Source organism: Physella acuta, unplaced genomic scaffold (assembly GCF_028476545.2).
Source record: "Physella acuta isolate Inbredline_101_S28 unplaced genomic scaffold, ASM2847654v3 ptg000889l, whole genome shotgun sequence".
NCBI classification, from domain to species: Eukaryota; Metazoa; Mollusca; class Gastropoda; family Physidae; genus Physella; species Physella acuta.
The window spans coordinates 172,483-186,453 of record NW_026732406.1 but is presented as its reverse complement, the minus strand read 5'-3'; the positions used below and the strand labels follow the sequence as shown (position 1 = coordinate 186,453).

Below are 13,971 nucleotides of genomic sequence, written 5' to 3'. Positions count from 1 at the left end.
TCCAAGAGGCGTAGACTATCGTTGAGTGTGTCGGGTGGTACATAGGGTTTTTGTTGCATAGACTCTAATATACGAGGATCCATTAAAATCATTTTTCTGGCCATCCTTAAAATCCCAAGACACCTTTAAGCACACCAAGGACTGGTCCGAGTAAAGCACCTATGAAACCTCCGGTCTGTAAAATTTCCTTTCGTCTTTTGACGGTCAATTTCTTTTTGGTAAGTTGTCTCAAGCTCGCTTTGTGACGACGCAGACGTCTCTTCTGAACCGGTGTGAGGGGAACGTTGCCTTTTAAGACATTGTGACAGCACTCGCATAATGTTTTTACGAGGTGGGGCGAAGCATTTTTGACAACTGCTTTCACGACGGGTGGTTTTGCCCGAGCCAATAACCTTAACATTTCACCTTGTCGTTTTACTGACTCAGACATGTTTGCTTTTTTTTATTTTGGAACGTAAACAACTTGTTGCTCGTGAGAAAAGATACAACTACGTAATCTCAGATTATCCGGTGTTTCCTGTCGAAGGTCGATCAACAAATAACCATGAGGGGCCGATGTCGCGTCCTTAAAACTTTCCTGGACATATGAAACGCGACCTGGGTACATTTGTTTTGCTAAATTTGTAATCTGTGAACCGTCCCTAGGGTTCTTGAACAGTACGATGTAGTGCGAATTGAGACTGATGGTTCTTTGTTCTTTATTTTTTCCGAATAGGTTTTGTACAATATACATGACACTAATATTACGATGATGACTACCTTTCGTAAACAATTTTGTAATTCGCTCATCTGTTTCCACCATCAAATCATCTATCACAACTAGACGACGACGTTTTCCATCCCCCATTGAGCCGTTTTCTATGTCAGGAAGACCTTCCACAAACTGAACGTTCTTGATAGACTCAAACAAAGGTTGCCACTCTCCGTAACAGTAATAAATTTCATCAGGTGTAGGATCCATCATCTCTGACACCTGAGATAAAAACGTTTTAACAAATACCGTTTTACCACACCCGGTAGGGCCAGCTACCAGAGCCGTAAAGGGGTGTTTCCATCTCGGATCCATAGTTTCAATGTTTGAATTTACTTTTAGTAATCCATCTTATATACGACACAGAGTTACATAACTTACATGCACAATTAATAAACACAATAAAATCACAAAAAGACCGTTTCAATGTATATAATAATATATTTATTTATTTAAAAAATCAACCCATCAGCATACAGTCATAAATTATGTCTTATTTACATATCTACATTAGTATAATATGTCGTTAAAATTTATAACTGTCCAAAGTCTTATATGTCTAGGGGAGATGTTGTCACATTGTCTGGCTGTACCTGTCTTTTAATATAAAAGTAAGAAAGTGCATTTTTGTGTTGGGTGTATGTATAAACCCCGTTGTTGAGTGCCCTGAAACCTGTATTTATCCCACCACCCGGTATTTTTGTCGTGAGGACCTGCATAAATGTGTCTTTGTCTAGTGTGTTGTGATTTTTGGATAGCCCTTTGGTGGATGTTTTAGGATCGTTGTCTCCAAAACAGTGGTAAGACTTGCTACATAAAGATACCATCCCATCCCCTTCATATTCTAACTTAAACAACCCCGGTGTTCTTTTCTCATAACGTTTCCTATCACTACACCCCTGACAATGACTATCTACCGTACCCTTGTCGCTTATAAATTGTGGTCTATGTGAGTCGCATACTTCTGAGGGGAACCATTTGTCGTAAATGTCAAAAAATTCGTGTTCTAGTCCCGGTCTTACGGCTTTTAATAAGTCATCGGTACTTAAGGCTAAGTATAAACTGTCAGTGTCCATCTCGCAGAGTTGAAAGTCGGTTCTATCTATATATTTGTCTATAAAGTCATAATAAAATTCTAACATCCTAAGTTTAGCGTATTGATAAACGAAAAAACCTATCTGTAGGGGAAGATCCCAATCTATTTTCTTTTTTAACATTTCTATTTCGTAAACTCCGTCGGAAAGTTGGGTCATTTTTTTAAAGCGCGGATTATTAATACAACGTCCGACATCCCTATCACTACAGTAAGCTATATCTGTATGTCGTGCTTTATTCGTTATCGTTTTACCGTAAGCCGCGTTTCCTAACAATTTCATTGTCTCACTAGTAATTGCGTTATTGACGTCTATATCCCCCTGTCTTCGCGCGTCTGAAACAGTATCCCCAAAGGTCTTAAAACATGAAACCGGATTATATTCTACCACTTGATAAATTTTTGTCACTACCAACTCATGATTTAAATACCACTTTAAAAGAGGGGTCGCTAATAAAATTTTCTCCCCTTTAAAGCTACCGATTAAAGTACGTCTACCGCTTGTCAATAATTTATTGTCGACCGCGTATTGTCTCATAAACGGTCCGATGTCGTCTCGCGTAACGTTAGTATTTTTAAAAATCGGTGTCATCTCACTAAAGTATTCTCTTAATCTATCCGGCACTGTAATGTCGCATTCTACCAAACCAAAACACGAATCGTCTAAAACAGAATCGATGATCTGTTTCTCAGTCAGGGGCCAGCTTTTACCATAGGTCGGTGTCGGTGTCTTTTGAGGTTTGTCACTATCTTGTAAAAATTTTTTAATATTTGGGTCAATCTGTTTAGTGGTAGCCCACTCACATTCCCACATTTCTACGACTTTAACGTCAACAGTATCGGTCAGGTACTTCGTAATTTCGGTTGTCTTTTTAAATAAGTCAGTCAATGGTCTATTATTAATAGGGTTTACTGTCTTGTCTTTAGTTAAGGGACAGTCAGGGTGTCCGTGAAAGAGACAGCCATGGAACTGATAAACGGTTCGAGCCTTCGAATCCCACCCGTCTACTCTTATATGTCGGGGTCCTAAACTAACTTCGCCCCCGTTAAACGCTGTTTTTAAAGTTACTCCCTTTGTTGTTGAAACCCACGATAACCACTCCCAGGCCTGTTCCCCATAACGATTAGCTCTACGCGGCTAAAACCCATCCTCACTATTTCTAATAATCGGAAATCCTGTCGGCATTTTCTGCATTAAAGACCATAAATAAAGCGCGTTCGCGTCGTACCCCTTAATCGCTTGTACCACTTTATTTCTAGCCCCCCTAATGAAAGTTACCCCCTTTTCGTGATGTCTATGAAAAATTATGGAGGGGCCCCCTACGATATTTTTTCGGATTGATGAATGTAATTCTGATTCGCGTTCAGAACACAAAGAAAAAGAAACGTCTTCTGAAAGTGTTTTAAAAAGATATTTTAATGTAACCCCGGGGACAGAAATCGCGTCTTTGAAAATATCAACCCCTAAATTTTGGTAAAAGTTAGTTTGGCGCTCGAGCGCCTCGATAAAGGGCTTAACATCAATATTATTATAATAAATAAGAAAATCTTTAAAAGTTTGCATCCCCTTCTCTACCCAAATTTGCCTACACGTCGCGTACTCCTCGTCCGAAATATTACAATTTTTTAAGGTGGAAAAAAAGGCCGAATGCGGAGGTAAAGACTTTTCATCTAACACGGCTAAACTTTTTACGTACTCGTACGGGAAAAACCCCTTGGTCTCTTTAACCTTATATGCGGCGAGATATTTACTATAGCTAAACCCCGGTGCTAGATAGTTAATTATATCTAAGAACTTTAATTTATTAGTTGATATACACATAAAATTATTATTTCTTTTCACGACATATTTAAACGGTGTTTGTTTATCTTCTACTTCTTCTTCTTCATCATTAAAACTAGGTCCCGCTTCTAACCCTTCTGTATTTGAATTAGCTAAAAAGTACTTTATAAAATATGGTTTAACGAGATTAATATCGTATTTCCCTGAATTAAACCCTATAACCGGCATTTGTCGCAAATAGTCTTCTAACCTATCGCTAAGTATCCTATCAAACCCTTTCTCATTAGCTTTATCATTACTACCCCTAGATTTAGGTGGATATAGCTCCCTTATTTGGTTAAAAATAGGCTCGAACTGTTTTCTCAAAATATCATAAGCTGCCTCAGCGATTGTATGTAGTCTGTCAATAACTCTAGTCACTAAGTCTTGGGGGTCACCAGTCGAAATAAAACATATGGGTTCGACGAACCCATCTACGTTTGATGCAATCGCACACGACAAGGGTACGTGCTTGGCTACACTAGTTGTTGAACTACCTAACGTGGGTAAGTTTGAGTGGTCGAAAAAACACTCAAAATCATAAGTTGCTCTAAAGGGGTAAACAAAGGTACTATCTACATCTACCCCATACCCTTCTAAAAACTCCCAAATTGTCTTCTGTGTCTGATAAACCCCTCCCTTATACCTATCTAATGGTTTACCCCCATTACACCCTTTCACGTGTCTGTTTAATTGCTTAACGGTGGGCCATAATTTATTACACATAGAACACGCGAAAGAGTGCCCCGCCCCATCTATATTATTAATGTATATAAAATGATTATTAAAAAATAAAAGATATAATGTTTCCCTGAATCTATCGCTACTTCTAAGTTTGGGACAAAGGATCTGATTTTCTTTAAATTCAAAAATATCAATATTTATATTAAAACAGGACTCTAAGAGGGGGATTTCGACTAAACTAACCCCACTAAAATTATCCAAGGTCCCGAGACCTTGATAGTCTTGCCACTGTCTCGCGAGGTTTTGTGTTGGTTTTCTAAGATTTTTTATTGGTGCTCCTAAATGTGTGGCTAAACATCTAAAAAAACAGAAATTGTCTGTGTAGGGTTTTGAGTGTGAATCGTGTTGTAAAGTGTTAAAGGCGTGATTATGTTTGATGAAATCGGGAACGTCTGTGAGAAGGCAACCTATGGGGAATTCGTTAAGGTGATATAGGTAGAATGTAGTGGCTGGAATGATCTCAACTGTGTATTTCGTATTAGGCCTATTGTGTTGTGCATAGTTTAGAATGTCTGCTGTGTTTAAGTGTTCTAAAAAATCTTTAAAATCTACTCTATTATTAATTAATTTAGGAAGCTCTAAGACGCATGCATTGTTGTTACTTGAGTGAAAAAACTTATATTCCCCTGTTTCTTTATGTTTTAAAATGGAATGGTGACTGTAGTTAATTTTGAACCGCTTAGTTTGTGTGTTAAATATGGTATCTATAAGTTTTGTATCCCAGTCTATTGGAGTAGTGTCTAGTGGGCTGTGAAAAAAATTGAATGTGGATATATGTTTGCCTGTAGTTGCGTGTGTCTGTATGGCGTGCCAATTGTCAATGTATATGTTTTGTAATTCGGTGTTTAAGTTGTAAATGGTGTCAATTTCGTCGAACGGTAAGTCTAAGTCGTTCAATTCCTCTAAATCTATGTCTACCACATCTCCCCTTAGGACATCTACAAGTATAGCGTCGGTGTCTACATTAACGTTACTGTCGTTGTGAGGTGTTTTTAGGCGTTTGTTTGTTGTTTCGTCATAGGTGCTTTGTCTCTTTAATTGTATAGGTAGGTTGTCTGTTTGTCTGTCGTTTGTTGATGCAGGTTGTTCAGTTTGTCTGTCAGATGTTAATGTCGGTTGTTCAGTTTGTCTGTCAGATGCTGATGGGACATCGGTTGGTGTATGTGGATTGGTGTGTGCTGTGGTGGTGTGTCTTTTTAAATTGTCAACTCTTGTGTACATTTTGCCACATTCGGTGCACTGATATCTGCCTCGTCCATGTGCAGTAGCTTGGTGTCTTTTCAAAGCGTCACTCCTGCTGAACACACGGGGACAGGTGGCGCACGTGTATCGGGTCATGGTTGAGTGAGTGGGTGGAGGGGTGGTTTGCATCTCAGTCTGTCTGTATAAGTAAGAGAGAAAAAAGTAAATAAATAAGCGTAAATAAATTTAAAGTAAATATATTTGACAACTTATTTAAAAATAAATAAGACGTAATTAAAGGGTATAAGCGTATTTTTATATTAACAGGGTTAATTCGATTAAAATATATAAATAAAATAAAATCAAATAAAATAAACAGTATTGAACTTACTTTTTTTAATGGTAATGTCTAAGCCGACTTGAGAGCTGTCAGTCGGAGGTTTGCTGTATGTGGTTGGGTCGCCTGGATATGGGTGGGTTGGGTTGTTGGCTAGTTGAATGGCTTGTTCAGTGGTTAGGGTTGACTGTATAATAAAAAAATAAAACGAATACCTCTGACTATTTATTTTAAAAATTAAAGATATAATTAAAGGGTAAAAAATAAAGTTCCCTTTTTTCAAAACTGTTGGTATATAGGACAAGTGCAGTAGAGTTCACTTGTTTCTGTAACCTCAGTATATGAAGAGCTAGTGTGGTCAGCCCTATTTACTTTCCCTAACACTAGTCAAGACAACAAAAGTACTAGGGCGGTTTACTGACTTGAGTCGGGATTCGAACTCGAGACTTACAGATTAACAGTAAAGCAAGCACATTTAACTCCAAGAAAATAAATAAGATTTTAATTAAAAGGGTATAAGCCTAACTTTATTAATAATCTAGGGGTGGGTCAGGTATATATTAAAAATTAAAGCAAGCATATTTAACTATTAATTTAAAAAGATAAATAAGATTTTAATTAAAAGGGTATAAGCCTAACTTTATTAATAATCTAGGGATGGGTCAGGTATCCATTAAAAATTAAAGCGAATACATTTAACTCCAAGAAAATAAATAAGATTTTAATTAAAAGGGTATAAGCCTAACTTTATTAATAATCTAGGGGTGGGTCAGGTATACATTAAAAATTAAAGCGAGTACATTTAACTCCAAGAAAATAAATAAATTTTTTTTTTTTATTAAAGGGAATAAACGTATCTTTATATTCGCTGAGTTAACTCCCTTAAAAGAATATATATATATATATATATATATATATATATATATATATATATATATATATAATAAAAAATAAAAATATTAACCTTACCTTAGTGCTGGATGATGTGAATGTCTAAGATGAAGTGAACTCGGTCCGTAGCAGGGTAGCTGATTCGATGAGTGCGGAATGACAAAGTATGCGGTCCGTAGCAGTATAGTTAGTTCAGTGGACGCGGTATCACAAGGTATGTAGTCCGTAGTAGGATGGCTGGTTGGCTGGACGTGAAGATGAGTTGAAGTCTTGAGAAGTAGTGTTTGAAGTAAAATTTCGTCTGAATTTATACTTTATGAACGCGTGGGTCAATTATGCAGGCGTGGGTCACGCAGATGTGGAGGTCATTGAACTCTACTGCAATCCTTGGTTTAAAAACAAAAACAAAACTCGTCACCTGCTTGATACATAAAATCGAAAATGTAATTTCTTTATCTCGCCTGTTTCACGCTTGCGCAGTGAAACGAATCGTCCCTTTGGACCAAGACGCGGTCGGGTTTTCAAAGCCTATTGTCCAGCGCTCAGCTACCCATACAATGGGTATTGTCCTCACAGAATACAATGGGCGGCCGACGCGTGCCCGTGTTTCGGTTGTGCGTGGAATTTGTAAACATTACTACATGTTAAATTTATTCAAAATTCTATACGCAGACACCGCGGGTGTGAACAAGCGAAGGGTGGACGCGTGCCATTGTGTACTGCATACCAGGATTGACGTGCGCATGCTTTAACACTTACGATTGGTCCCGAGTTTAGCGCCGTAATTTTTATCGACTATTCTATAAGCAGACAACGCGGATGTTTATACAAAGGTTATTGACCTCACAGGGTACAAGGGAAGCTAGTCGCGTGGTGCATCACCCGCGATTTCAGGAGGTCGTTGAACTACATTACCAACTGTTCGCGGTTTTCGTGAACCCGCCATTTTGGCTTTTATAAAAAATAATTCAAACAGACCATTCGTTTACAATTCAAGAGTTTTGCAAGACATTGTAACCAACAGCTGTGGGTTATACGCAGTTTATTTTGTTTTGAAGAAAGTTCGGGGAGCTAGCCTAAAACTTATTCTCCACCCATTTTCAGCTTCACCGGCTCGACAATATATTAACGATCGAGTTATATCCCGTTTAACCCTTGCACTTATTGGGACTAATTATAAACGTTTATTTCCGCGCTTTCAAGATGTCTAGTGAAGATTGGATACTTGTGACCAGAAGTAGTAATAAAGTGACGGAAATACGAACGACGAATGACAGTGGTTATAAAGTAGCTATCGTTAGTCAATTCATGAACAAAAACATTTTAAATCTTAGAGATCTTATGGATGGTACAGATCTTAAATTTCCTAATAATTCTGGAATTAATCTCTCTCGTATAGCTTTTGAACGTTTACTCGCCCTGAGATATGATATTTTAAAAGCGTTTGATGACTTGGAGAAAGTTGAAATAAATTCATAAAATATAAGAAGTCTTTTGTTGTGATATAAGTTGTATGTAATTTGTGTGTGTGTGTGTGTGTGTGTGTGTGTGTGTGTGTGTGTGTGTGAATGTGTATGTGTAAATAAATGCAAGCCATAAACACAACAAGCAAGTAGAAACCACCAGTGGGGTCAATAACCGGCCCGGGTGTTGGCACGTTCTGTATCTCTTTATATTAAGACGCGTAGAATTCGACATCCACCAGTCCTATTCAACAAAGATTTTATACGGTCAACATGTTTAAACATGACTTTTAAAAAATCGATAGTAAAGGCGCGTGAGTTGGATTAGACAATGGGGTAGGGCACCTGCCTTTGAGTATGACGCGAGTCGCGGCACACAAAAGGACATGCTCACACAGACGTCAGACAAAGGGAGAATGAGATTGCAACACACAAAGGGAAGGGGTACCACCTGCTACCACCTCCCCCCCACCCGCGTCACCCCCACCCACACCCCCATTGGAGGTGGGGAAATACTATTTTACTATATACTGTTAAAGCCGGACTGTCGTCCAGGTCAATAAAAACAACCAATAACTGGTCAACAAGTGGACAATTGGTCAATTGGTCAACTGGTCAACAACTGGTCAGTTGGTCAACTGGTAAACAAATGTATAACTTTATTTTAACCGTTAATAAAAGAACTGGTCAATTGGTCAACTACTAGGTACCCTAACCCTCAATACAAACAAATCAATAGGGGAATCCACCTCCACCTCCACCTCTGACCAACACGTGGTCAGTTGGTCAAGTGGTCAACATACCGATCAATACAATACCCTACTAATCAAAACAATCAACAGTTGGTTAATGAACAATCAACAACGGGTTAAAAATAATCAACAGGTGGGCAAAAAACAGGAAGAAAAATCAACAGGTGGTCGAAAATAAATCAATAACGGTCAAAATATGCAACAGATGGGCAAAAATCAATCAATAACGGTCAAAAAATGCAACAGTTGTCCACTCCACCTCCACCTCAATATGCAACAGTTGTCCCACCTCCACCTCCACCTCCACCTCCACCACCTCCACCACCTCCACCTCAATGATACCCAAAGGGGACCTACTATACTACTGACGACACACTGTTCGTTCACCGTTGCGGCTTCAAACTCTTCTAATGTATTCAATCTACTTCCTGCTTGTCTAATGTATTCAATCTACTTCCTGCTTTCTGTTAGACCCGGTACAGAATCTTGGGCAATCTGGGAGAGGCTCCCTACACAATAGAGCAACACAGCTAAACAATCCTTGATATGGTGGGGGAAGGGAACAATCTTCATCTTCTCCCGTTCGTCGCAGATGAAGTAGAGTTCATTTGTTTCAATGACCTCGTAATACAGGGGGATAAGAGTGGTCAGCACTATGTCCAGCCGTCTTTGTTTCTATAACGTGAGTAAGGTACCTTAGCACAGCATGTATCACATCTAAATTTACCTCAGCACAACAGTAGTAACAGCATGATGCGAGTTGAAAGAACAAAACGAGCCAGGTGAGAAAGAACGTGGCGAGAATCCCTACACAGATCCGGGTTTGTTGCTTGAAGTATTCACACGGCTTGTCAATGGAGCGAGTACTTTTGTCGTCAATGCTGAAACATGAGTACATTCAAACATGAACAGTTATACTGGCAGCTCTAAATGTCTGTGTGTGTGTGGGGGGGGGGGGGGAAGATAGGGGTGGATATAGTGGCACCAACCTACAGACGCAGGAGTCATCAATTGAGTTGCAATTTGTTTGGATTGATAAAACAAATGTGACATCACCGAGTGGGTTTACAATAATTAAAACGCTTGCAATCATAGCCAGGATGCCGACAATTAATGCTGTCACATACTGAAATATATATATATATATATATATATATATATATATATATATATATATATATATATATATATATATATATATATATATATATATATACATGTATATATAATATATATAATATACATGTATATATGTGTGTGTATACATTATGTATACAATGAATTTATTTTTACACATACAAAAACAACTCACCATAACTTTCTTCTGTACAAAAGCGGCGATGAAGCCGAAAATCCCAGGGACTAGGAACTGTAAAACATGTTCAAAGATATCAACATCAAATGAATGCTACCCATCCCCTCCCAATCCACCGACACAAGAGCATCAAAAAGAGGCCTTAGAAGTTTAAACATCGTTCGTTGATCAGACATTCCTTATCCCATATGTTGTATAGTTATGAAATATAATTTATTACAGTAGTAAGCAGATATATTCCCCCATCAGTAAGTAACCTATTATACAAGTAATTAACACAGATAACAGGTAGGAAAAGGCTTACCACAAACCCATAATCCCCAACTGACAAGAATACGGCTCTGTTATTCTTGCGATCATCCTGTTCATCAACGCCCAGGGATTTACCGAAGAGGAAATCCAATAGGACAGTAAAAATTATCCCTTAACACAACAGAGAAAGCAAGTTACAATGTGCAGAACGTCTGAACATTTTACAACAGTCATGTTTTTAAGTACAATATTACAAACGTAATGTTAAAATATGTAACAATTTAAAATAAAAAACTCTTGAAAACATAATTGATCCATTTGTATATACTTAATGCTTTAAGCATGATTTAGGTTTATTTAAATCACCAGAGCAGCCACTACGTAGGTCATTTAACTCCGTCATTCTAAATAGGTCATTAAGTAGGTCATTTTAAATATACTTTTGTGCAAATATATTTTCTATTAAGTCCTCATGAGTTCTGGAATCAAGAACAAGCTTCAAGTCCCAGAACGTATTGTGTACCTTCATCTGTCACACAGTGCAGCGTACATTAAGTTAAACAAATCAAGTCCCAGAACGTATTGTGTACCTTCATCTGTCACACAGTGCAGCTTCAAGTCTCAGAACGTATTGTGTACCTTCATCTGTCACACAGTGCAGCGTACATTAAGTTAAACAAATCAAGTCCCAGAACGTATTGTGTACCTTCATCTGTCACACAGTGCAGCGTACATTAAGTTAAACAAATCAAGTCTTAGAACGTATTGTGTACCTTCATCTGTTACACAGTGCAGCGTACATTAAGTTAAACAAATCAAGTCTCAGAACGTATTGTGTACCTTCATCTGTCACACAGTGCAGCGTACATTAAGTTAAACAAATCAAGTCTCAGAACGTATTATATACCTTCATCTGTCACACAGTGCAGCGTACATTGAGTTAAACAAATCAAGTCCCAGAACGTATTATATACCTTCATCTGTCACACAGTGCAGCGTACATTAAGTTAAACAAATCAAGTCTCAGAACGTATTATATACCTTCATCTGTCACACAGTGCAGCGTACATTAAGTTGAACAAATAATCTAATAATCCAGTTCAAGCAACATTATCTCAAATGTTTCCACACAAAAACAAAAACATCCAATTACTCTCTTTCAACCATAGTCACATGTCGTCTCTAATGACTCAACGCCAGCACTTAAACACAGAATGACCACTTCCATTGACCTCACATAAAATGACCACTTTATTAAACACAGAAAAATGACCTGACATGAAAAGACTTACCCCCAACGATAACGACTCCCGACAAACAACCCAGTGCGACAGGCCTGTTTTTAACCATTCTCTACAGCTTTATCTACACCAGCCAACAGGACATTTATTATCCTCTAGTCAGTTTTGTTGGTTTCTCGCAAATGTTATCTAAACCTGAACTTTGCAAGGAAATAATTTATTTGACGAATTGAATTTTAATAAAAACTCTCATGTTACTAGCAAACAATTAACTGCATGTGAACATCTTATAAAATAATACACAAATACTGAATCTTAGGGCATGTGAACATCTTTTAACGTAATACCCAAATACTAAATCTTAAGATAATGTGAAAAAAACACCGAGTAATCTGGGGGAATGTGATTAGTCCTTTGTAGCCAGCTTGGCTTGTATAGTCGAGTGAAACTAGAAGTAGTACAACCAGATATTGAAATTTCCCACAAATCATGTAATTAGACGAGGATTGCGTCCCTTGTCAACTTCTACCCTAAAGTTCGGGTAACTCTGTGCTATAATTTGATTAATGGGAATCCCCTTATTAAAAACAGTGAACTAGTCTAGTGGGACACTACACAATAGGCTTGAATAGCTGGTTCCAAATGGTTCCAAATTTTTATTACCAGGAAGCTTATTTTTTCAACCAAAATTGAATATTTTATAACATTTGTGTAATAAATACAAAATTACTTCCGGTTTCATTAAGGCCATACATTGTCAAAGAAATAATTACTAGTAATATAATAGTAATTTGGCAAACCCGTTTATTTTTATTTGGATTATTATAGTCAGGGTGTTGTGGTGATTGGGGATGTTATATTATTTAATACAAATTCAATACTACGCTATACATCATAGATAACTTTTTTATAATGGAGTACAATTTTTCTGACTTGTATTGTTTTACTCTCCCTGATCATTCCGGTAGACTTCAAGAAGAGGTTAAGGGCAGCTTTTGAAAATATTTAATTGATAAAATAATTCTAAACGGCCTTTAAACGGCTTATATTCAATCCACAAGTATAAAAATGAGTGTAATCGATGGTTCCTAAACGGCTTTAATTTTAAAAAATGTAAATATAATTTTATCGCTTGCCATATTTTTAAAAAAGATGTTTTTCAAAAAATTAGTATGGTTCCATACTATAAGTATGATTCCATAAATTTTTCATACATATTACTCTGTTTTGAAACGTCTAGTGTGCACGTGAAAATAATGTCCAGTTGTTATGGTGACTGTCTCGCCGTGAGTTGTTTGTTAAGGATAATTTAAATTAATCGATACACATTTTTAATCACTTGGTTTTTGTAAAGGGCAGTTGTCGTGCTGCCTATAAAGTGACATGGCTACTATTTGTCGCATAATTTACTGAATAAAATAGCAGTCAATTCAGCCTTTTCTGGCATTTGTTTTAAGTGACCTTATGATATATGTATGACCTGTATCTTCTCAAAGCATCGGTCCAGATGACCAACTCATTATTGCCGACATCTACGAACAAAGCAGGACTGAGCTCCCCTAAACGTTCTCGTATATTCTTATTTAACAGTTTAGGGTGGCACTTCCAATGCAATCGGGCTATAGAAATATTAAAGTTTGCGACAAATCGCTCCCTTTTTTCGAAAAACCTGTGGAAGCGGATTTTTTAAGTATTTGTATTATGAGAGTCAAATTACCAAATTCTAAAGGTTTTTGAGGAAAATTGTAGAAAATTGTTTTGTAGAGTGCAATTTTTGTAAATTTCACAATGATTATACACATAAACGTATACATGTTTCTGTTGTTATTCCCACGTTTTCTTTAACTTGCTTTCTCTGTTTGTTTTTCCAATCAAATCTTGCGATCGAAATTTCTGGCACTTCCCAGTTAGCTAGCGCGCTGAAATTATCAGGGAAGGTTTCTTTTGGATGACCATAGAATATTCAATTGTTATTATTACTAAATTGATCAATGGAAACATTTTATTGAGCATTTTAGACCGCTATATAATCTATATATATAATTCTCCTCTGCGAGCCATTAGAAAAAAACGAGCGACGCGTAGCTCGCCTCTCTCTTGCCGCGCGCAGTGACGCGAAACGATCCCA

At 37.4% G+C, this 13,971-nt stretch overlaps 1 long non-coding RNA gene across 1 annotated transcript; it reads right to left on the bottom strand.

Moving 5' to 3' along the window:
• Positions 1 to 9,817: 9,817 nt before the first annotated feature.
• LOC131952679 (uncharacterized) lies at positions 9,818 to 10,768 on the bottom strand. Its single transcript, XR_009388555.1, has 4 exons — positions 10,655 to 10,768; positions 10,348 to 10,404; positions 10,025 to 10,161; positions 9,818 to 9,916 (listed from the first exon to the last, which is right to left on the bottom strand). It is a non-coding gene; the product is annotated as an uncharacterized LOC131952679 (long non-coding RNA).
• Between the last annotated feature and the right edge of the window lie 3,203 nt (positions 10,769 to 13,971).